The 25,445-nt window shown below is 41.2% G+C and overlaps 1 long non-coding RNA gene across 3 annotated transcripts in view; it reads right to left on the minus strand.

The window, feature by feature from the left end:
• LOC140209456 (uncharacterized) overlaps positions 1 to 24,485 on the minus strand; it is a 43,236-nt gene extending 18,751 nt beyond the window's left edge. The window contains exons 1-3 of one of the 3 annotated variants that reach the window (XR_011888986.1): positions 24,396 to 24,485; positions 14,639 to 14,702; positions 1,145 to 1,224 (exon numbers count right to left, since the gene is read on the minus strand). This is a non-coding gene — a long non-coding RNA (uncharacterized lncRNA). Of the gene's footprint in view, positions 1 to 1,144; positions 1,225 to 5,295; positions 5,494 to 14,638; positions 14,881 to 24,395 lie in introns of those variants that run through there. The other 2 variants (XR_011888984.1, XR_011888985.1) reach the window with 2 other exon arrangements.
• Positions 24,486 to 25,445: the final 960 nt, after the last annotated feature.

The raw sequence follows: 25,445 nt of genomic DNA on the forward strand, positions 1-25,445 counted from the left end.
CAAAATGGATACCAGGTAACTAAGACAATACTGATTTAGGTTGTGCTTTTTTCTAAAGTTTTGTTGCCCAGCTTTGCATCAAAAATGGCACCATACAATATCTACAATTAAGCCAAATAATACTTTTTTCTTGTGTCATAGGGTCTTTCCATAAGAAAAAAATCATTCAACAAAACTCTATTCCTTGATCAAACATTAGTTGCCTCCTGTGCTCTTGAAGCTTTGTGGTTGCCCTATTTGTGGGGATTTTGCTCATCACAACAATCTTCCGACAGGCAAAATTTAACGTTCTCTGCAGCTGAAACTTTGTGCTGAGCTCCTTATAGAGCAGAGCTGAGGTGCTGTAAGATTTAAAGAGTAGGATTCAGCTAGATATACACAGGATTGTGAAAGCTTCCCCTCACCATCCTGTGTGGATGAAATATCTCCACTAACATTAATTCAGCTTCTCTGAGCAGGCAGTCCCAGTAATTCCTCCTAAAGATTAGCTTTATTTGTCACATGTACATTGAAACATACAGGGAAATGCATTGTTTGCATCAATGACCAACACAGTCCGACGACGTGCTGAGGGCAGCCCACAAATGTCGCCATGCTTCCTGTGCCAACATAGCACACCCAAAACTTACCAGTCCTAACCCGTGCATCTTTTAGATTGTGGGAGGAACCAGAGCACCCAGAGGAAGCCCACACAGTCACAGGGAGAACGTACAAACTCCTTACAGACAGCAGCGGGAATTGAACGAGCACCAATCTTACACCTGGCGTTGTAAAGCATAACGCTAACCACTACGCCACTGACCGCTTCACCGCGGCCCAATAATACTGGTACTGTCCCTGCTGACACCGGTCTCACTGATGAGCTTTTCAGCTCTCCCTCATGCCAGATAAGTATTAAAGAGTAGTTACCCTCTAAACAGAGAGTAAATAAAGAGTATTAAACCTACTGGTAAAGAATAGGGGAAATGAGAGACCATGAAGTCATTCCCATCACAAGACTGCTTTGAGACTACTCAGTTTATTTGATAGAGCACAGGCTTAACTCATTTCTTGAATACTCCTCCGAGTGCATCACTGTAGATCCCCCAGGATCTGATCACCTATCTTCTCCACTGAGCCAATATTACTGTTCTGCAAAACTTACCACTCACAGGCCTGCCATCAGCTTGCTGTGGCAGGACTCCTCCTCTTCACCTTCATTCTGCTTCCTGTCAATCATGCCTTCTACAGGGAAGAGAGAGAGAAAGGGGTGGCTTCAGTATCACGGATTACACGCTACAAATGTTTTACATTGTGTGAAAGGTGTCTCTTCTGTCAGGGAAAGACAACGAGAAATGCATTGTGTAGAAGTAAATAACAATAGAATAAAAGATTATGGAATTAACATTCAGAACCAAAGACGAATAAATTATAGATGGAAGGAATGGTAGCAATTAGTCTATTACAGTGCCAGCGTTACGCATTCACTTCCACTGCTGTCTGTGAGCAGTTTCTAAGTTATCCCTGTGATCATGTGGGTTTCCTCCACATGCTCGGGTTTCCTCTCACAAAGATGTACAGGTTAGTGGATTAATTGATCACATGGGTGCAATTGGGTGGCGTGGGTTTATTAAGCTGGAAGGGCCTGTTGCCTTGCTGTATCTCTAAAGGAAGTCCTTGTTGAATAAAGTGCAACGTCTTCTCACCAGCACTGATGGTGTGAATTGTTCCTCAGCTCTTTGGTTCTTCCTCGTTAACTCACTGCTCCTTCAGTGTAGAGCTACTGACTGAGGCTCATGTGAGAAAAACATATAATCCTTGGGTGTACAGTCAGAAGGGACCAAGGCCACTCCTGATTCCTGCACCACGTGTACCTGGACACAACTCCCAAAGTCGTGCACACTTGAGCAGGAACTGCACTCCGTACAAACACACTATTTTACAATTTGAATCAGAAACTGGTTTATTATCACTGACATACTGTATTGTGTGAAATTTGTTGTTTTGTGGCATCAGTACAGTGCAATACATAAAACATACTAACTTATAGAACATTTTAAGCATTGCACTGTACTGTTTCCACAAAACCACAAATTTACGTGAGTAAGTAGTGCGAAAAGAGAGCAAAAATTGTGAGGTACTGTTCATGGGTTCATGGGCCATTCAGAAATGAAGAGGGGAAGAAGCTATTTCTGAAACATTGACCTGTTGCTAAAACATGCCTTCAGGCTCCTGTACTACCTCCTTGATGGTAGCAATGAGAAAAAGACATATCCTGGGTGATGGCGGTCCTTAATTATGGATTCCCCTATTTTGAGGCATCAGTTTTTGAAGATATCCTTGATGTTGGGGAAGCTAATGCCCATGATGGAGCAAAGCACGTTTACAACCCTCTGCAGCTTTTTCTCATTCTGTGGCATTGCCACAGAGCTTCTGTTGCCCTCCTCTTGACCTAATAATTAAGCTTTGCCACAAATGCCCAGATCAGGGGTGGGTTCAAATGCACTGGAGATCCTTTAGCCCACCTTGTCCTTACCGACCATTTAAAATAGCATCTAGTTAAACTAATCCCCATTAACCAACGCTTGGTTCATAGCCCAGTATACCTTGGCAAGTAAGTGCTCACTCAGATGTTTATTAAGTGTGGAGACTCTAACTTCCTTCCACTTGCTGGTGATTTTTTTTTCCATTCTCAATACTCTGAACTCATAACCACTGTTCTCCCTCCCTCTCTGTGAAACTAATTCTTATTCACAGCCCTTCTAAAACTCTTATTCTAATGTTAAGCCTATGTCCTCTGGTCCATGAAATCTCTGCTATGGAGGAAAGTTTCTGAGTGCCCATCTTATCTATGCCTCCATCAAGACTCCCCTCAGCTCCTATTCTCCAAAGAAATTGAACCCAGCCTATCTAGTCTCATTGCAAATTAAGCGTTCCAGCCCAGGTGACATCTTGGGTGCCTACTCACTTCTATAGGAGATAGAAAAAAAACAGAAAACGTTGGAATCTGGACTAACAATCTGCTGGAGTAACTCAGCAGGTTGAGCAATATCTATGGAAAAAAGGAACTGTTGACGTTTCAGGTCAAAACCCTGCATAAGGACGCAGGGGTGCATGGTTTTGATACAGGGTTTCAACCCGAAATGTTGACAATTCCTTTCCTTCCTCAGACGCTGCTCGATCTCCTGAATTCTTCCAGCAGATAGTTTGTTGCTGGTGATTTTTTTTTTTTCCATTCTCAGTACTCTGTACTCATAACCACTGTTCTCCCTAAGCATGGCCGCGCAGTTACTGAAATGCACCCACATGCATAGCCTTTGTTACCACACTGCTGGAATTTTCTTTCATATTAAGTTTTATTAAAGTGCCATGCAGTTCTCCGGCCATGTAAAAACTTCCTGCTCAGAGCAACGGTTAGTCCGGGCAGCTGTAAAAAAATTTAGAAGGAACTTTGCTAATAATGGAATTAATGATTCTGTATTTGTTTTTCTGAAGGTGACGCATGCAATGGTCAGAATGTATAGATACTGCTATTTCTCCTCTATTCTTAAAACAATGTTTTTGTGCGTGAGATGAGCCTCTCCTCTTGGCACCATGCACCGTACCTTGAACCTGTGCTGAGTTGTGAGGCAGTATCTCTGTCTATGGGACCAATCGACACCAAAGACATAGTGGTCATGCTATGTTGGCACAGAATACGTTGAGACACTTGTGAACTGTCCCCAGTACATCATTAGGTAGTGTTGGCTGTTAATGCAAACAATGCATTTCACTGTATATTTTGATTAACGTGTGATAAATAAAGGAATCTGAATCTGAATCTCAGACACCAATCTACCTGCAACTCAGGCGACTAAGCACAAGACTGTTCCTTGTCAAGCGTCTCCTGACAGGGCTACAATGGATGAGTCAATTTTTAGAGTGAATCCTTTGTAAGGACCTAGGCTGCAACACCCAGCCTTCTTTGAGTTACCAACGCATCAGATGAAAAGAGCCTTTGTAAGGAACTTTACTGCATTATTTGAAATTGTCGCTGAGAAATAAAGCCCATTGAAAAGAAAATGACATTTCCTTGTAACTAAAATAAAACCTGCCTATCAAATAATTAATTTGTGATGAACATACACCAGCTCCAGTACATTTACTACCACTATTGGCTCACAAGGAATAATGAGAAAATAGGACACCATGGTAGCGTAGCGATTATGTGACACTATTATAGTTCAATTCCGATGATATCTTTAAGGAGTTTCTATGTTCTCCCTGTGCAAAGCATAGATTTTCTCTGGGTCCATCCAGTTTCCTCCCACAGTCCAAAGACATACTGGTTGGTAGGTTAATTGGTCATTGTAAATTGTCCTGTGATTAGGGTAGGGTTAAATCAGGGGTAAATCAGGGGTTGCTTGAAGGACCAGAAAGATCTACTCCGTGCTGTATCTCTAAACTTAAAAACATAAATAAGTCACTCAGCTCAGCAGCCTATAAGGCACAGTGGTTTATTCCATCAGTGGAAATGTAGAGAAGTAGGTAATCATCCATTTTAAATGGCTGAGCAGCTTTAAGGGATCAAACCCGCTGAGATACCCCAGGTACTCCTGGCTGGCCTGTGCTAAACCAGAAGACCACCACAACTGCACTCCATCTCGGGAAGAAAAGGGGAAAAGATTCAGCAAAAGTTCAGACTACTGCTCAGCATCCATCAACAACAGCAGAGAGATTGTGTCTTGTTAAGTTCATGCTCAGATTGGTTGGTCCAGAAGCTCCCTCTCATGTTCGGCTCCAGCATGAGTAGTGGTCAATTAGTGGAGAAACCATCATTATGGCTTCAAACAGAGGCAATGGAAAATGGAGGGGGGGGGTGGAGTAGAAAGTAAAGGCGGGTATCTGAAGTAGACACAAGAAACTGCAGTCTGCAGAAACAAACAATCTTCTGGAAGAACTTAGCAGGTCAAGCATCATCTTTTTGTTCATACCTCTCCACACCTTGGGTGGCAAGTGGCAAGCTTGCTGATTCTTTAACATTTTGTCTGTTTTTTACGAGGCCAAGTTGCTAGCTTGATGCTCAGCACAGATGGAAAGCATGCAAGGATTTGGACCCAGGGCCACTCCCCTTGAAGTCCAGTTCCTGTTACCACTGCATCACCAGCCAGCCATCATCTTTGAGAGGAAAGGAACTAATGAAGTTTTGGGTTGAAAAGCAATAACTGGATATCCCGCTGCAAGGGTCTGAGCAAAATGTTGACAATTCCTTTGCTCTCAAAGACGTTTTCCAACCTTCTTACTTCCTCCAGCAGATTGTTATTGCATCCAAAGTACCTTCTAATACGCTGTCAGACAGGGAAACAGCAAGCTTTCCTTATCAGGTGCTGTTTGTGGAACGATCGGAGACAGGACTTCTATCACCAACTCTTTGTATGCAGTCACTGGAGAAGATTGCACAAGTCAAATAAACAGGGTCTTCTCCAGAACAGTTTCATCTAATGGATGTTCTCTTACTTCTTCTCTGAAAACCTTCTGGAAGAAAAAAAATTGTCAAGGGCATGGTGTATAACTTCAGGATTATGCTTCGTTTGTACATGGATAACACCCAAAGTAGCAGTCAAAATGAAAAGCACTATCACAAGATGGTTGCCAAGTGACAGCTCCGTGAACACTAGTAGAGAGTTAATGTCTCGCCCAGTCGCCTTGCAACGAGATGGAAACTGGAGAGAGTGGGCCGTGTGTCACTTGCTGTGTCCTGTGAATTTACAGCTGCTCATTAAACCCACAGAGATTGGTGAGTTGGTAACCAAGGCAACAAATGTTTTGCCAGGCAACACACCTTTGTACCTTTGAAAGTGCCTCTGAAAGCTGCACGGGCCTATCTTCACATGATCATCAATAATTAATTTTTAAATTCAACATATCACAATTGGAGGCAGTAGACCTGATCCCAGTTTGCAAGACTAAAAGAATAGTTATTAGAAAGAATTATATTTATGCCAAAAATGAATGTTAGCCCTTGTTAATTATGACTACTCATGTAGGAGGTGCTAACCCATGCTCTGAGCTTTATTTTGCTCAAAAGTTTTCAACTGAAGAATTGCTTGGAGTTATTTCCAACTGGAGCTGAACTCCCAGTTTTTATAGACACTCCGCTCCCCACCTAAAACTATTCTCCAAAGATAAAATAATCATGAAAAATCATAAAGTAAAGCCAAGGGTTAAGGTACTGCAGGGAGGAAAAATTTGAGCCTGTTCAGAGCAGACACCAGCCTCTGTAGGTGTAATGAGCAGAGAGTGATATACGGCCCATCCTTCTGGTATCCAATTTGTTGCGGGGCAACTGTGTGGGTGCTTAGTGTGTAGAATTCAGACCAAAATGCCTCCTTTCTCACTTGCTTCTATCTGTCTTGGTGTAAAGCTCCAATTAGTAAAATTCTATTGGCATTGAAAGTGAAGCCAATCTAGAGTTTTAATTCTGTTTGAAATATGGCCATATCAGTAGTCACACTCTGGCAGAATCAGAAGAGTTCCAGTGCATGTACAACCTTGCCGGTTTTTCTCATCATCAGTGACAGAGTGAACAAGACCATATGGCATACAAGCAGAATTAGGCTACTTAGCCTATGGAGTCTGCTCCGCCATTCCATCATGGTTGAATAATTATCCCTCTCAAGACCATTCTTCTGCCTTCTCCCTGTAACACTTAACATCCTTATTAATCAAGAACATATCAAGCTCTGCTTTAAATATACCCCAAAACTTGGCCTCCACAACTGTCTGTGACAATGAATTTGATAGGTTCACCACTCTCTAGATTAAGAAGTTCTTCATCATCTCTGTTCTAAAGGGATGTCTTTGTATTCTGAGGCTGTGCGCTCTGTTCTTAGATTCTCTCACGACTGGAAACATTTTCTCCACATCCACTCGATCTAGGTCTTTCAATATGCAGTATGCTTCAATGAGATACCCCCTCATTCTTCTAAACTCGAGCGAGAAGAGGCTTAGAGTCATCAAGCACACCTAATATGTTAACACTTTAATTTCCAGAATCATTTTTGTGAACCTCCTCTGGACCATCTCCAATGCCAACACATCCTTTCTTAGAGAAGGGGCACAAAACTGCTCACATACTCCAAATATGCTCTGATCAATGTCTTATAAAGCCTCAGAAAACTAGAAGGGCTAATTAAGTCCATCAGATTCTTTTAGTGTAATCTAGAAAGGTACTTAAAAGGAAAAGGGAATGTAAGAATATGCTGATAGGATTACAGATGAAGTGAGCTGGATGCCCATGTGGAGCAGCATCAGGGCAGATTTGTCGGGCTGAAAGGCCTACTTCTGTGCTGTAATGTTCTGCAGATAATTCTTCGTAAGTAGTATGAAAAATGGTGGCGTGGAAGTGCATTAAGAAGCAGATTGACATAGAAAGAGAAAGAAATACATGGTGAGAAGAGTGGAAAAATGTGCACTTACAGACATTCACGTTCACATACACACACACACACACACACACAGAAATTCATGTCAGTAAGAGAAGGACAGGAAGGCACACAGTTGGTACAGTAGTGTAGTGGTTAGCACAACACTTTACAGTACTAGTGATCCTGGTTCAATTCTAACTGCTGCCTGAAAGGAGTTTGTACATTCTCCCAGTGACCACGTGGATTTCTTCTGGGTGCTCTGGTTTGCTCCCACAGTCCAAAGACATACAGGTTGGTAGGTTAATTGGTTATTGTAAATCATCCTTGATTAATCTTGGGTTAAATTAGGGTTACTGGGCAGTGTGACTTGAAGGACCAGAAGGGCCTATTCCACACTGTATCGAAATAAATGAAAATAGAAAACAATTACACAATCTTACACACATGCACAGGTATGCACTATAGAGCAAGGATCATAAAAATCACACACCTACACAGAAAAAAATATAGACATGGACATATACACAGAGAGACAGACACAGACAAGAATCATCAATATCACTAAGGCATACACATAGAGACAGTAACTTGTACAATAAAACATACACACACAAGAAACATAACTGCTCACATATTGAGGGAGTAAATAACACAGAGAAGTAAGCATAAGTATTATGATTAAAATGAAAGAAGCACAAATGAAATAGAGACGGCCACCGAGAAAAACACATTCTCAGAGTCAATCAGGACATTGCAGAGACACGCACGTGCTTTCCAAAAGGTGGTAGTGAAAGAGTTTACACATTAAAACAATTTTAGGCAAAATCTGTTGTGTTTTCTGAGAAATCTAACTGCATTGCACTATTGATATAAACTCGACCAACTCCTTGCCAGAGGTTTGTGTGTAAAACAAAAATTGCCTCACTGAGCAGAGGAAAGAAACATAGACTCACTGGCTAACTCAACTCATTTCTCCAACACCCATTCTGATATTCCACAATTTTTATGTGAAAATAGTGGAATGTATGGAAATGCAAATAAACAGTAATTAATAATAAATAATAATTAGCAGAATTGAGCAGAACACCAATAATGAGGATTTTGAAACATCCCTCCCCTTTTCTCCCATAACCTATCGATGTTTAAAATTGATGTCTGGAGTTAGATATTCACTACTTTAGTGTCTACTTTGTTCATCCATCATTTCAGCCTCACTGTAGTCCTGCATTGTGAGGCAGAGTGCATCAAATTTGAATCCCTTCAAGGGTTCAGAGACCTCCATCACCCCTCCAGCCTCAAAACCTTCTGTGATCTCTATTATCCATAACAATGGCCCCTTGCACATTCTTAATTTTCATTAGTTTCAAAACAGTCACTGGACATCTGACTGCCTGAGCTCATAAATTCCTGAAATCCTTTAACTCCTCCACCTCTCTCCTCCATTAGCTCAGTAACTGCCTGGTGAAAGAATTAGTCACTTTTTATGAAAGTGATGTTCAATTTTTACCTAATAAATCTGAGGATGTATTTCTAGTTTAAAGCTTGTTTTATATATTGTTTTACATATGCATGTGTTTGTGATAAACACAAGAGATTCTGCAGATGCTGGAAATCCAGAGCAATGCATTCAAAACGCTGGAGGAACTCAGCAGGTCAGGCAGCATCTATGAAGAGGAATAAACAGTCGACATATCACACCCTACATCAGGATTCTGATGAAGGGTCTCAGCTGGAAACACTGACTGCTTACTCCTCTCCATAGATGCTGTCTGACCTGCTGAGCTCCCCCAGCATTCTGTGTGTGTGGCTCTATATACAGTATAAGTGATTTTTGTCACTATCATCACCAAAGTAAATAAAATAGCATCACCATCATATCCAAAAAATGTTTTTGATTTATTGATTGATTGAGGTGCAGCATGGAGTAGGCCTTTTGAGTCATGCCACCCAGCAACCCACTGAGTTAACTCTAGCCTTACCACGGAACAATTTACAATGACCAATTAACCTACCAACCAGTACGTCTTTGGACTGCGAGAGGAAACTGGAGCAGCTGGAGGAAACCCATATGTTGATGGGGAGAATATCTAAACTCCTTACAGGCAGCAGCAGTAACTGAACCCTGATCTCCTGTACTGTAAAGCATTATACTAACCACTACACTACTGTGTCACCCCACAATCCAATCTCAGAGCAGATGACCATTATCTCTGCGAATATCCGCCTCTTTTAATTTTTATTCACCAGCAGGATTCTTCCCAGGCACCCAGTCACATCGAGCTGGCCCGAAACAAAAGTGCCTTGGTATTCTGCGCCAATTCTCAAATGCTTCAGCTCTCAAAAGGTGGGGTGTCTGCCTTTTATTCTGTACAGACATCCAGCAAATAAAAAGCAAAATTCGAGTGGAGGGGCCTGGCACGGGGATGGTTAAGTGAGTGCGTCATCGGTGCAGGAATATTGCCACTCTGGTTGCCAGGTGTTGAAGTGCTTCATCCTTTTTTATCACTTTCCTTCCTCTGAGAAGCCAGAAATCTGAGCCCTGAGGTGCATCTTTCCTTAATCACGGACTGCTTGGTATTCACAGAATCGCACCAGACCAGGGCAGCCAGGATAACTGACTGGTTTATTGATGGGTGCAGGCTTATTATTGGAGGTAGCACTGACACAGTCACGGGTAACTGGGGCACATTCAGTTCAAGCCCCACCACTACACTTCAGGAATTAGAATATTGTTTATTTGAAAGTAATGTTAAAAACAAAATGCTGGAATTAGCAAGAAGTGGCAGGTTGTTTTGTAGGTGAGTGATAGAAACTGGATCTGGGAGGAAATTGGCAGGAACAGAGTCATGAAGCTTATACAAAATGGAGACAGGCCCTTCGGCCCATCTTCCCCATACTAACCAAGATGCCTTTTGAGCTATTCCCAGTTGCCTGCATTTAGCTCATATTCTTATAATCCTATTCTATTTTAAATGGCTTTTAAACATTGTAGTTTTACCTGTCTCTACCACTTACTCTGGCAGCTTGTATGTTGAGAGAATTTTAAAAAATGGGATTAATGCAGATGGAATCTCTTGTGTTAATGTAAATGGAAGCTTGATGCTTGGTGTAGACTTAGAATGCCCTGTTCCCATTCTGGATGACTCTATGAGTAAGTTAAAAGAGGCATACCTCAGGTGGTGGATGGTTGGGTTGAGCTGCTCTCCAATCTTGGCAATTTCCTTGCAAACGTTTCATCACCATGCGAGAAGACATCGTGAATGTGCTGTTGATTGTGGCGTGTCCCCTGAATGCTTGGCCTTTATATACAATTCAAATAGCTGATTGGTTGTCTTTTCAGAAACTCGATTGTGATGTGAGGATGAAATCTCATCGCTGATTGGCTGTGCAGTGAACTTCGTGTGTTGTGGTCTGGAGTTTTGCCCGTATTGGCTCATAAATAAGATCAAGGTCTGTGTGTTTGTTTACAGAATTGTTCGCGGAAAACCAAACACTTCTAAGAAGAGGGGAATAATGATTGGGAAAAGGAGCGGGAGTGGGAATCACCAGAGAGACACTCTGTGATGATCAATAAACCAATCGTATGAAATCAAATAACCTTCCCTGGTGTCTCAGGGCTGGGCAGGTCTGCACCTACACCACCCCGCCGCACACCCCTGGCACTCCTTCTCTGTCACCTGCCCCACCCTGCTCCTGCGGCACTCAACCCTCACCATTTCCAACATCCTCTGATCCTACCAGGTTTATAAACTCGCTCTCTGCTCCACATTGACAAATACAGTACTGTGCAAAAGCCTTAGGCACCCTAGCTATATGGGTGTGCCTTAGACTTTTGCACAGCGTACATGTAGAGCTAATGCAAACATCCTTCCTTGTTCTGATTAGGTGTGACCCCAGTTCCACATCAACACAATTATGGTAATGTGTAAGAATTTAAATGTGATAGGTTTGGAAGGCATGTTAAATACATATATATTATACACATTGAAGTAATGTTATTAGGGGCAGCTATCGTCCAAGGTCCCCTCTTGTGAATGCCCTTGAATAGAGCTGAACTTACATTTTGCTCAGTCAAAAGAATCTCACTATGTTGTATCTCAGAATGGGCAATAAATGATGGGTTATTGTCATTGGAAGAAAGCAGTCTCTGAATTAGCCTTGATGATGATCAAGGTTGAATACCTATCCAAATAGACAAAATAAATCCGATCTCGAGGATGACTACTGGCTGTCAATCTGTATTTTGTCAAGTTCATGTCTTCAAGCAGACAAAGGGAGACAAAAGAAACTTGTAGGCATTCATACCTCGATTGACTGTCATAAAGCATGGAGTGAGAAACAGCCATCTGACATAGTATTTATGATCAACTAAAGTAAAATACAACAACTGTTGAAAATCTTTAACTTATCGGAGAAAGGTCATCGGCCTGATATGCTAACATTTGTTTCTCTTTCCACTGATGCTTCCTGTCTCATTGAGGGTTTTCATATTTATATTCTACCCGATAATACATTCCACCTCACCAGTTTAAATCTTATTTCCACCATGTACAGTTCACTCTATCCTGGAGATTATCCCTCAAAATGCCAAAAGTAGTAAGATTTCCTACCATTATTTCTCATCCAGTATTTAAACCACTTCCCAAGCCTATATTTAATCTATCTATATCTGATTCCATCCAAACTATTTAACTCCTAAATCTAGCCAGTCTCAATTCTAAACCATCCTTTTATTCCGGTTCGAGGTGAGATAAAATGTAGGGCACCACGGTAGCATAGCAGTTAGCGAGATGCTATTACAGCTCGGGGGAATCCAGGGTTCTGAGTTCAATGCCAGCGCCACCCCTAAGGAGTTTGCATGTTCTCCCCTTGACCGTGTGAGTTTCCTCCGGGTGCTCCGGTTTCCTCCCACAGCCCAAAGACGTGTCAGTAAATTATCCTGTGAATTTTTTATTTTAAAGTCTGTCACGAGCCTTGTGGCCCATCAGGCCGGTGCTTATGCCGGTTTCTGTGGCGTGAAGCGACTGAGAGTACGAGACTCCCCCCCCCCCCCAGATAGGACGTCAGTCTATGGCGAGGTTAACTCCCAGCATTTTTGCTGGTACCTATTCTCAGCTGGGTAGACTGGAGCATTGTGTAGTTAAGTGCCTTGCTCAAGGACACACATGCTGCCTTGGCTGAGGCTCGAACCCACGACCTTCAGATCACTAGTCCAATGCCCTAACCACTTGGCCACACGCCGCATCCTGTGAATAGGGAGGTGTTAAATAGGCGGGATGCTGGGTGTCTTCTGTTCTGCACTGTATCTCTTAAAAAAGATGTGAAAAGCAATAAGCCTACTACATCAGTTCTCTCCCAGCATTTAAACACCTTCCTAAGCCTATATTTAATTAATCTACATCCGATTCTACCCAAATTATTTAGTTCCTAAATCTAGCAGGCCTCAATTCTAAAGCACCCTCTTATTCCTTTTCATGCCAGGGTATAATCTATTTGATAGAAGTTATGTCTCGCCTATTTAGTTGGCTGAGGAAATACGTAGAAGGAAAACACTCACAGATTTCCAAAGGAATTGAGCCCAAAATCTGGAGAATAAATCCAGCCTCCATCTCCATTATTGGCCATTATTCCCTTCCCATCCCCACCAAATTTCTTGTCCCAGGAGTAAAACATAGAAATTTAGAAATTATAGAAAAGGGATGCTTTGGGTTTTGGTATTGATTCAGTCAGTGATTGTCCGTATATTTTTCTATCAGCAGAATAATAAGTATCCTGCTCCATGAAAACACTCCTATTCTATTGGAGGACTGAAAAGTTAAACTTTTCTCTCTCCTTGATTACTGCCTGACTTGCAGACTACCTCTCACAATTTCTGTTACAGGTAGACTTACACTGCGCTTAGCTCTTTCAAAGACCTTTTATTACCTTGCAGACCACTTTACAGATTGTAGCAGAGAAAGAAGCTCGGCTTTACAGCCCAACATCTTCAGAAAAATCACAATAGGATCCTCCTTTGTTGCAATGTGTAAAATGTTTTCCCACAATTTCCCGATTACCTGCATAACTTCACCATACATTTTGAAACGGATGTCGAACGAAAGAAAGCAGGAACAAGTATGTGGGCTGTATATTTATTTATTTATTGAAGTAAAGCTGCACCGTCCAGCAACCCCTGATTTAACCCTCTCTAATCGCAGGACAATTTACAATGACCAATTAACCTACCAACCAGTTTGTCTTGGGCTGTGGGAGGAAACGGGAGCACCCGGAGGAAACCCACGTGGTCATAGGGAGAACGTACAAACTCCTTATAGACAGCAGTGGTATACTTTCCCCTTCATGAAACCAAAGATCCTGAGACCAATTCAGACTCAGCACAGCTTAGTTGTTGAGCCTTGGCTCTATGCATATGAGTTAGGGTGCCTAAGACTTTTGCACAGTACTATACTTGTCAATGTGAAGTAGAGGGTGAGTTTGTAAATCTGGTGGGAGCAGACACTGTCAGGAATGGTGAGGGTGGAGTGCCCTGGGAGGGGTTTGGGACAGGTGGCAGAGCAGGAATGCCAGGGATGGGAGGAGAGGTGGCGCAGGTGCAGACATACCCTGCCCTTAAACATCAGGCAACGTCACTTGATTCCTAACAATTGGTTTATTGATCATTACAGAATGTCTTTCTAGTGCTTCCCACCCCCTCCACTCTCCCTTCCCTTTTTCTCAACCATGATTCCCCTCTCCCTGCCCCCTTCCCGCTCTCAGTCTACAATAGAGACCCATATCAGAATCAGGTTTTTCATCACTCACATATGCCATAAAATTTGCGTTTTTTTTGTGGCTGTAGTACAGTGCAATACATGACTACTGGAGTACTCTGCAAAATTTGTAGGCACTCTAGCTATATATATGTGCCTAAGACTTTTGCACAGTACTGTATTTGATTCACATCTTTGTTAACCTGGTTTGAGTTAACCTTCAGCTCTTTTCACTGATTCTCCTCATTTGCAGTAGGGGAGATGAGTAGATCATGAGTTTAGAAAAACAAATAGAAGTAGGAGCTCATAGGCAAGGCTGCAGCCAAATCCGTTAACAATATAATCTTTCCCAGACAGAAAATATTTCCTTAATTAGAAATATGACATGCGCTCATACACAAGAAGGCCAAGAGGCATTAGAGCTGTGACTGAGGTTACCTAGAAACCAAGCAATGATAATTACAGCTCAAAGAGAAGAAAATGGCAAAATATATTCAGACTAACCTTTACAGAGAGCATCTAGGGACCTCCTCTTAGCTGCATGCAGTCAGCTCTTCGAGCCTGTGAGCTTTGGAGGAGAGACATCTGGTTATAGTGGAACCAAACAGACTGAATTAACAAAGGTTGGAAGGGAACATGACAAATAAAACATTCAGAGAGAAAAGAAAAGAGATTTAGGCAAAAAGAGACAGACAAAAGGGAAGTAAAAAAAACAAACATAGAAGGATTAAAAAAGAGACAGGAAAACACACGGAATCCAAAGAAAAAACAAGAAAGACACAGCGACAGTTCGAAGGCTCCGAATAAAAGAGAAACCAAAAACTAAACAAGATCAAGGATGTTATTTAAAAAAAACACTGACATGGTTACCCTGGAAACTAATTAAAAAACAATTACCACAACTCTGCAATGTTTAACCAGATTTCAGCAATTTTAACTCTTTAAGAGCAAGTGAAATAACCCTGCCTGTGAGGAATAGTGGGGCAGGGAGAAAGGACAGATTATGAAGAGGGTGATTACGAGGCTTCTGGAATAATGGATCTTACATTAGCGGTACATTTGGTCAGGATAGCACAATTTAGTTTGTTATTAAACAAAATTAATTCAGTTGCTGATTAGTACTGTGTCATTCCATTTCTTCCTCTGTTTCAGAATGCATAGGCCAACCTTTTTGTCCAGCTCTGCTCTGAAGTGCAGCCAAACTCGACTTCTAATGCTTGATGCCTAAACCACCCTTGTATTCACATGCTTTAGTGCTGAGTTACAAAGACCTTTTTTTTCACTGAACCCCTTTGGAGTTCTCATCTCCATTTAGTTTCTAAAACTACACTTAGTGGCTACTCTATAAAGTACCTCCTGTTATCTAATGAGGTGGACACTGAGTGCATGATCGTGGTCTTCTGCTGCTGTAGCCCATCCACTTAAAGGTTGGTGTGCTGTGTATTCAGAGATGCTCTTCTGCTCTCCACTGTTGTAACACATGGTTATTTGAGTTACTGTCGCCTTCCTGTCAGCTTGAACCAGTCTGGCCATTCTCCTCTGACCTCTCTCATTAACAGAGACTGACTGCCACTCACTGGATTTTTTTTTTTTTTGTTTCTTTTTCGCACCATTCTTTGTAAAATCCCAGAAGATCAGCAGTTTCTGAAATACTTAAACCACCCTGACTGGCACCATCAATCATTCCACGGTCAAAGTCATTTAGATCACTTTTCTTCCCCATTCTGATGTTTGGCTTGAACAACAAACGAACCTCTCGACGATGTCTGAATGCTTATATACATTGAGTTGCTGCCACATGATATGAGCAGGTATACCTAATAAAGTGGCCACAGAGTGTATTTGAGGCTTACTTTTGGCACAGTAGGAATCGAAGGGATGGTGAAATGGTTATACTGAGATCCAGTTACGGCAATATTGAATGACTGCACAGAGCCCACCATGTTTTTTATGTATACTTTTAACCTCTGTTGGTCTGACACAGGGATAATACCCCTGAAGAAAAAGGGTATTTGCCACCATTATATTTGTAAATGATTTCCAGCTATATGAGGATGTAACAGGGCAAAGACAGTGAGACTCACTCTATAGTCTGTAGCAACACACATCAAAGTTGCTGGTGAACGCAGCAGGCCAAGCAGCATCTGTAGGAAGAGGTGCAGTCGACGTTTCAGGCCGAGACCCTTCTTCAGGACTAACTGAAGGAAGAATGAGTAAGAGATTTGAAAGTTGGAGGGGGAGGGGGAGATCCAAAATGATAGGAGAAGACAGGAGAGGGAGGGATAGAGCGTTCACCAGCAACTTTGATGTGTGTTGCTTGAATTTCCAGCATCTGCAGAATTCCTGTTGTTTGCTATAGTCTGTAGTTTGAATAAAAAAGTGTACACAGTGGAAAGTGAAGAACTTTCTGTCTTGATGAAGGGTCTCAGCTTGAAATGTCAACTGTTTATTCCTCTCCCTATTGCTGCCTGACCTGTTGAGTTCTTCCGGCTTATTTGTGTGTACAACCTCTCTCCCTTTTCATCTCCTTCTCTCCCGAAATCACTGAATTGCATCCAAAAATTAGGCATAGGCCTCATGGAGACAGTGGATCTGGTATAAAAGTGAAATCCTGTCAGCAGAGTGGCCGATGCTCACATGAATAGCTCAGATTTTCTTTGCTGTGTTGTGGGCAATTTCACTTTTTCATTTATAAGAGGGACTGCTTTTTTTCAGTTACCTCCTCATTAAGGATTGCTATTCACAATGACTTTAATTCTGTCATAAAAACATTATAATAGTAAAAATTAATGGAAGTAGAAACTGCAATTAAAAAAAAAACGAAGTTTCTGGGGAGCGGCCAATAACTAGTCAGAGTTACTGTACCCTATAGGAGTATTAATCAAACACCCCAACATGATGTCAAAATATGTGTGTGTGTATGTACCTGATGAGGAACAATCTCACAAATAACAAGATTTCATTAAACAATAGATTCCCGTTAACATGACAAGAGAACATTAATGGCTACAGATTTCAGTTTAAAAACAAAATTGCAATGGACTGAAGTAATTTTCTGGTTGAGTAAGTTTACCAAAACATATCCCGATAACCACCTAGCAAGGGTTTATACAATAATGATTGTATAACTGAGAGCAATTTATATTGCTCTTGATTTTAAAAATGCACAGAAACACAATTAATGTAAGATTCTGCTCGTGTAATTCCTTCTCTACATAGCAATAGGAACTGAAATGAAACACTAAAATGCCCATTTTGAATGATATGGCTTAGCGTAATGAAAGGTGTAAAGAGTTGCAGCTGGGATGAAAATTAAAAGTCAACTGTGAAGAAAATAAGTGATAGAGGAAAAGTCTTTCTTTGTTGGCTGGGTGTCTTTTTAGTAGAAAACCCACTGTAGTCTCCAAATGAAGTGATTCAGGAATCCAAAAGGGCAAATTTCCAAGATGAAGCACCGACTCTTCATACAATGGGATTCACATTGAAACTCTGTATGCAGGTTGCTAGTGCCAGCGTTTAAACAGCCACACGGTACAAGTTACTAGCTCGGAGTGCTCGTAAGATTCAAACTGCTTAGGCCAAGCACATTCACTCTCTGTTGAAAAGCTAAAGTTTGGTGTGTTCACTACAACTGTTCTGTTTGCACTTTAGTATGGCGGTTACAAATATTGATGCAAATACCAAGCCAGTATCATGATTTTTAACCTGCATCTTTGAATTAAAAGCCCAGAAGCATTAAGTACAAAAAATGTGATACAGATTCAAGCCAATAACCTCACTTAGCAGGATTGCTGGTCACAGCTACCTCCTTTAACACTACAAGGCATATGCCATGATGTTTACTGTCGGGTGGCACGGTAGCATAGTGGTTAGCTGAACGCTTTACAAAAATAGGGTTCAGTTTCCACTGCTGCCTGTACGGAGTTTGTACATTCTCCCACGTTGTACTGCACGGGTTCCTCCGGGTGCTTCAGTTTCCTCCCACAGTCCCAAGACATACCAGTTGGTAGGCTAATTGGTCATTGTAAATTGTCAAGTAATTAGGCTCAGGTTAAATCAGGGGATTGCCGGGCAGCATGACTTGAAGGGCCAGAAAGGCCTATTCCGCACTGTATCTCAATAAATAAATAAATGGCTCTTGTCGAGTAAGGTCCTGCATTGAAATAGAACCTGATGTTGTTGTTACAAAGTAAAATTCAATTAATTTAGGATCAGCCTAAATTAGATGGTAGCAGATTGTGGTCAGCTGTTTCTAAGTTAAAGACCAACTCCCTAACTTGAATGCTCAATCCGTATTAATATTGAGTTTAGGACTGAGATGTAACGCATTGCCAGTGATTTGGTTTTGATCATTTTAATTCAAGTAGATTCCAAAGATTCTAAGGCACAAAGAACATGTTTCGATGAACATTCTTGCCTCATTAATAATAACTGATACCTTAGTCTGTACTCATAGCTTTTGTTTATGGGACTTAGCTGACAAGTAATTTGCTACCTTGCGTATATATCAACAGTTCCTGCCCAGTAATCCTTTGTTTGTAATCATCCTGACAAACTCTAATTTTAGTCTTTAACAACATCAGCTGAATTTCCTCTTCGTAGCATACCAGGCCTGAATGAAGTTCATAACTAAAACTGGTACGTTCATTAGCAGCTGCAGCAGACAACTTGAAAACTGTAAGGCTAAATGCACTGAAAGCACAAAATGAGGAGATGCATTTGAGGTCCAGGCACCTCAGGATTGAAGATGAAGAGACAGCACGAGTTGCAAGCACCAGACAAAAAATAAGAGGAACAGAAATTATTCCCCATGTGTTTATAAGTTCCTACGGATCCAGCCACATCAATGTATTAGTGATCCAGTAAAGATGGGTTATCTCTTCCAATGCCAATAATATCAACAATATAACCTGATTGAGCCATCGGTATCGTATTAATCATGAAACCACTATTTGATTCCCATCCTGTAAACTTTAAGAATCTTATGGATCACAACAGAAGTAACTAAACCCATTAATCACAGATTAAACTTCCAGTGAAACTTAAACAAACGTAGTTTGATTCCAGTTTTCTTTTGTATCTTTGATCTTCTCTCTGTGTCTTGTCTACGTTCTTGTCTTGGCTGTTGATTTCCCCATCTGATTTTATTCTCCTTTGAAAGGTGCCTCTATTTCAACCAATTTAGCTCTCTCAGCCTATCCTTCTTACAATCTTTTTAAACCAGGGATACTACCCAATACTTGTTCATCGCTGATGTACTGTACTTTTGTCGTAACTTTTTTTTCCTTTATTTGCTGGTGACTTATCCATACAACTGCCATCTGAATGCCTCATTATTTGTAATAAAAATAAACATTCTGTTTCATTCCAAACCAAACATACCCATAAATACAAGAGATTCCGCAAATGTTGGAAATCCAGAGCAACACCCACAAAATGCAGAAGGTACTCAACAGCCAGGCAACATCTATTGCTGTTCCTTTTCACGCTCTATGGAGCATCAGGCGGCATCCTTACCGCTTCCTTAGCATTTGACTGTTTTTTATGAAGCCGAGTTGCTAACTCTAAGCTGAGCCAAGCACGGATGGAAAGCACGCAAAGGGCTGGCCTGATTTGAACTTGGGACCATTTGCTTCAAAGTCTGGTGCGGATGCTATTACACCACTGTCTGGCTTTGGGCAGCATCTATAGAGGGGAATAAACAGTTGATGTTTTATACTCATTGAACATACTTATGCCTTTAAACTTTCCATTTATTGTCATCACAGCATGGTAGCATCATGATTATTATTCTAGGGGCTTAGAGAATTTTTTTTATAAATTACCATGATATTCCAAATATTTCCAATTAGCCTCATACTATGCATTGAATCATCAGTCTAGAAATGATCTACATTTCAATAATGTAATAACATTTTTGGATTAATGTACTACCAGGTGTTCTATGTCAAATTATATTTTACACCCTATCACTTATAAAGAAAATGTATAATTTTATCCACGTTTATTATGTGGTCAGACACAGCTCATTGTTAAACTGAGGCCATCCATAGCTAATTGGGTAATATTCCAATATCTGACTCTGATGGTGTAAATCCAGTGGTCTGAAGTCCATTGTAGTACCAAGTCAAATACAATGCTGTTGAGGATGCTGTTTTTGCCTGTGATGTTAAACTCCAAGGTTGGTGTAAAAGATCTAATGGCTTTAATTTGAGGCATGGTGTCGAAGTTCTCCCATTTGACAAGCCAATGTCATACAACATCATCCAAAGTAAAACAAAAATAACATAATCACATTGTTGCTACTTGGAATTTAATCTGTGTAAAGTGGCTGCCATGTTTAGAAAGTTACCTGAATTACAAGATCACATACAATACAATGACTGTACTTCAAAACTGCTACAACAGCTGCAAGTACATTAGAGTATCTCAAAGTCATGAAAAAAAGCTACATAAATATAAGTTCTCCTGTAACATGACTACACTCAGTAGCCATTTTATTAGATACACCTGTCCACCTGGTCGTTAATGCAAATATCTAATCAGCCACTCATGTGGCAGCAACTCAATGCATAAAAGCATACAAACATGGTTAAGAGCTTCAGTTGTTGTTCAGACCAAACAACAGAATGGGGAAGAAATGTGATCTAATGGACTCTGGCCGTGGAATGATTGTTGGTGCTTGATGGGGTGGTTTGAGTATCTCAGCGACTGCTGATCTACTTTTTTTCTAACAAAACAGTCTCTAGAATGGCGAAAAAACAAACAAAAAAAACCCAGTGAATGGTAGTCAGTTCTGTGGGCAAAATGCCTTGCTAATAAGAGAGGTCAGAGGAAAATATTCAGATTGGTTCAAGATGACAGGAAGGTAACAGTAACTCAAATAACCACATGTTACAACAGCATAGTGTGGAACAGCATCTCTGAACACACAATACATCAAATATTGAAGTGGATAGGGCACCGTAGCAGAAAGGCACAAACATAAACTCTGAAGCCACTTTATTAGGTACAGGGGGTACCTAATAAAGTGGCCACTGGGTGTACAACACTACTCAGAGGCTAGTGAAACTGTCTGAGAACTTTTATTGATTTTTAACCTACTTGATATATAAATCACTTGGTATGTGGGAATATAATCACATCCTGATTAAGGTAATCTATTCTTCCTAATCACATTCTGCAAATGCAGTTTTAATTGAGTCACATGATACTTTTATTACAATGCAGAAATGCTAATGCAATCTTCAAAGAGTTAATTGTTAACAAAATGCTGGCTGTTTTCAAAGCACAAAAGGAGTCCAATTCATTTAGAAAGCAGCTCTAATCTGAGGTTCTGCCTGGGGCATTAATGCGATGGGTGCTTTAGAAGAACAAATATGGTTACCAGGGTTATACACTTGAAATTTTATAGATTCACTGTCGTTGTTGTCAACTACAGAACTGACATGTCTCAAACTGCACATGTAAAGGGCCTGTAATTAGATTTCAGTAGGAACTATTTCTGATAGAACGTGGCAGATTCTGCTGTAACATGTAGCTTCTCCAGTAGGTCATCAATAGGATAATTCTGATCCTGGTGATGCCCAACAGCTGGATACTGGGAATAAAGAATTGGATAAATGGGTATTTTACTTCAGGGTAGAAATCCAGATGAAGGATTACCAGTAATGTTCAAGAGAGGAAAAGGCAGGACAAATCGTGAAACGGTGATTTTTGTAAAATATCAAAAGTGAAGAAAATGTGTAGTTTGAAAGATTTGGATAATGAGGAAAAGAGTCTAGATGAAGGTTCTGGGGAATAGAATTTGATTTTATGTTGTTATTAAGTAGAATGATAAATCTTGCATTAGAAATCAAACTGGAAATTCAGGTGAGTAGCCACTATTGTGAACTAAATAGTGAGGACAATAAAATCCAGGATAAAACTAGCGATCAGCTACAAAAAAAAAAATTAGAGTAATACAGACAAATGCTGGAGGAACTCAGGTCAGGCAGCATCTATGGAAAGGAATATGTGTTGACGTTTCGGGCCGAGACCCTTCATCTGGGAATTATTTATTTCCGTGCTCTGGGCTATAGCGAACTGCTAGGAATAGGCTGCACTGGCCGCTGTATAAATAATTGCCAGACGACTGCACGGTTGGTTACAGAATTGGCCGAAGAATAAACAGAATTGAGAGGTAGCACTGAACACGTGGCAGAATGTACAGCTGGGGCGCTGTCCCTCTCTCAGTGCTGAAACGAAGGACCATCCTCACCTCTCAATCAGTACTCAACGCGAGAATGAAACAGGTGCTCAGTTAAAACCCAAAATACCCTGAGCCTCAAATCCATTGAGGGCTATTAACCACAGCGAGAGGAAGAACATAGCAATTCGTATGTTCGCGTAAAAAATCTAATCCTTGATGTCCAGTCAATGGCGTCTCAGATATTTGATTTTACTTGGTTTACATTTTTGTCTTAAGTCGCTGTGTTTGATTTTGCGCATATTGAGGCCAAAGGACAAGGGTTATAGAACCCCGCCGAGTAGGTCCCAGTTTACCTAGTAAACCATTGAAGATATGAAAAGGGTAGACAAATACACAGATCTACAGTTAGTGTCCACTAAGTACATTCACCTTTTACAGGACACTAAATTTGGGGTTGAGCTGACGGGTGAATGGACCTGGATCTGCTAATGTACGAAATCTGCAAATTACATTTTTTAATCCAGTACACTCTCAGGAGTTTCGATATGTAGCGAGATTAATGTTAGAGATGTGTAGGATTTATCAGTTATACTAACCTGATGGTCAATGTATAGAATTCCTGGATTACCCACGAAATTAATGTAATGTCATCGAAAAAGAAAGCATAACTCTAAGGTTAAATGAAAAGCAATAAATACCATCCCCCCCCCCCCAACTGCGCAGTAGATTGTGGACACACAATGACACGACAGTGGCAGATAGACTGAGATGCAGACACGACGGCAGATATTCAGGGAAGGATTCAAAGCAAAACACCCAGGAGAGGAGCAGACAGAGATCAGGTGAGACACACGCGGACACCGAGATCCAGAGATTCACAGATACCGATGCAGAAAGGGGGAAGAAAACCGAGGTCACGCGCAAAGCAGCGAGAAACACGACCGAGCAAGAAACACGACGGAGAGACGCCGTAGTCCGTAAACTGGAGGCGCGATGACAAATTCAAACTGGACACTGAGCACCATTTATTAAACTAATGGAGCGGGTTGTTTTTTTTTAAAAAGAGGGCAGAAATACTTGCATTTGAGACAGCCGTCTCTCCCAAATCAGCCAGAAGTTCTGGATGTGACAGCGAGGAATTGGTAGGGATGCGGTCAACTGTAGCTTCTCGCACGTCCAGTCTTTCACCACCAAATCCAAAACTTTAACTCGGAAATGCTTACGTTGTTTTGTACCTACGCGTCACCTGCCACGACGACCCTCACACACTCTCCTAACTCGTGAGCCCTGAATATTTTAACGTTCTCCGATAATCTCCCCCGCGCCTCTCCATTTTAGGATTGAAATGTCGCAGCGTTGTTAATACAAAAAAAAACACGGAGAGATAAGCCAGTGATGCATCGGCGTCAAAATATTCACAACCCTTTCTCTTCTTCCTTGACCTCTCTTCACAACATTTTCACCTATACTTTTTTGGAACTTCATATCTACGATGCTAATGATATTTCTCAGAAATTGAGATGAAGTTTAAAGAGCTCAGTGCGTTCGGAACACCTGTTGAGCGCTGGAGACCGCTTCAGGCACACTGGACAATCTGAACCAACTGGGCGAAAGTAATGCGCGCCGACTCGTCAATTTACCGGGTCATTTAAGATAAAACAAAATCTTAATATGTTATTCTTTAAATAAAAAACGATCCCTCATTTTAATACACTTAATGTGCCCCGCCCTTCTATGTGGAATATCAATTCGACAATAGAAGTGGTGGACACAATTAAGAAAGCCTGTGTGGGAAATTGAGTCAAATAATTATTTGCTAAAGCCAGTTTACTATTAGCTGGCCTGAAAGTTTGTATTGTAAATCCGCTCTACAAATATATTGCTAAAATAAGTTAAAAGATAAAAGACGGAACATCTCATCCATTTAGATTCACCATGAATACATTTGATAGATACACAGTTAATATAATTTGTACCACATTACCCCAATAACATGCCTTCCCCAAGATCCGTCCCTTTCTTACCTTGTTGGGAGTAATGGTTAACTCTAATTTTTTTTTTGCAACTCACCCTCCAGCCGCGGGGCCAGGTCTGTTCATGCCTCTGAGTCTGACTGAGACACTGTTGTTGACAGGAAACTGGAACCGAGCCCCTGCATCACAGGAGCGCTGGCTTCTGCCCAGCCTGGTTCTCAGCTCGTCTTTATTAGCAGTGACAGAAGCAATCAGCCAGGAGTACTGGGCGGGAGACCAGAGCCTCCCTTATATGTTAGGCTGGAACAATAGGCAGGACATTTTTTTCCCTTCTCTCTCCCCTCCCCTCACTCACCCTCCCCCAGTATCTACACCTCCCACCACCAGCCTTCTCTGTCACTCTCCTTTCTCGCTCTTTCTCTTCTTCTCCTGCCCCCTCTTCCATCCCTCACCTTTGGCCAGGGGCTGCCTGCTGAAACCACTCTTCCTCCCTGTCAACCCACAGGTGGCCTGTCAATTATGCGGGAGTTCATGGCGTCATCCTGAAGGGAAATCTCATTTTCAAAAGAAGAGTCTCTGTGTTAGATCTTTGAAATGCTGGCGAGAACCCTTGGGCCGCGAGCAAGCTGTCTGGGGGAATATTTCACTCCAGACATTTAAAGAAAATACAAACTCTTGCTGATTGTGTGTTCCTGAATAATTGCCGAACTAGTCTAAAGTATACCGGGGCTCGGGTTACAGAGACTGGTCCAATCTTACTCCAAATACACGTAAAAAAAAGCTCTACAAAATAAAAGCTGGTATAATTTTATGAGGCCCATTTGACTGTAATGTAATCGATGTGCACGTGAAATAGCACTTGACTGTTTACTCTCGCATAGGTAGTGTGTTGAGGTAGCTGATTAGGAGATTGATTAGGTGCTGCTCTGTAGTCTTAGCCCACAAATATTGTATTCTGATGGATTGATACAGGGCAATTGCGTGTTTTATTGTAAATATTTGAAACTACACTTTAAAATTAAACAAATGTAATCAACTCCACTGACTTGGTATATTCTATTTTTTTTTCAATTTCCTATTTACTTAATTCCTGCTTGGCAATCCTTCCTACCCACACACTGGAAGTTCAATCATTCTGCAAGACAAA

This window comes from Mobula birostris, chromosome 14, assembly GCF_030028105.1.
Source record: "Mobula birostris isolate sMobBir1 chromosome 14, sMobBir1.hap1, whole genome shotgun sequence".
In the NCBI taxonomy this organism is placed as follows: domain Eukaryota; kingdom Metazoa; phylum Chordata; class Chondrichthyes; order Myliobatiformes; family Myliobatidae; genus Mobula; species Mobula birostris.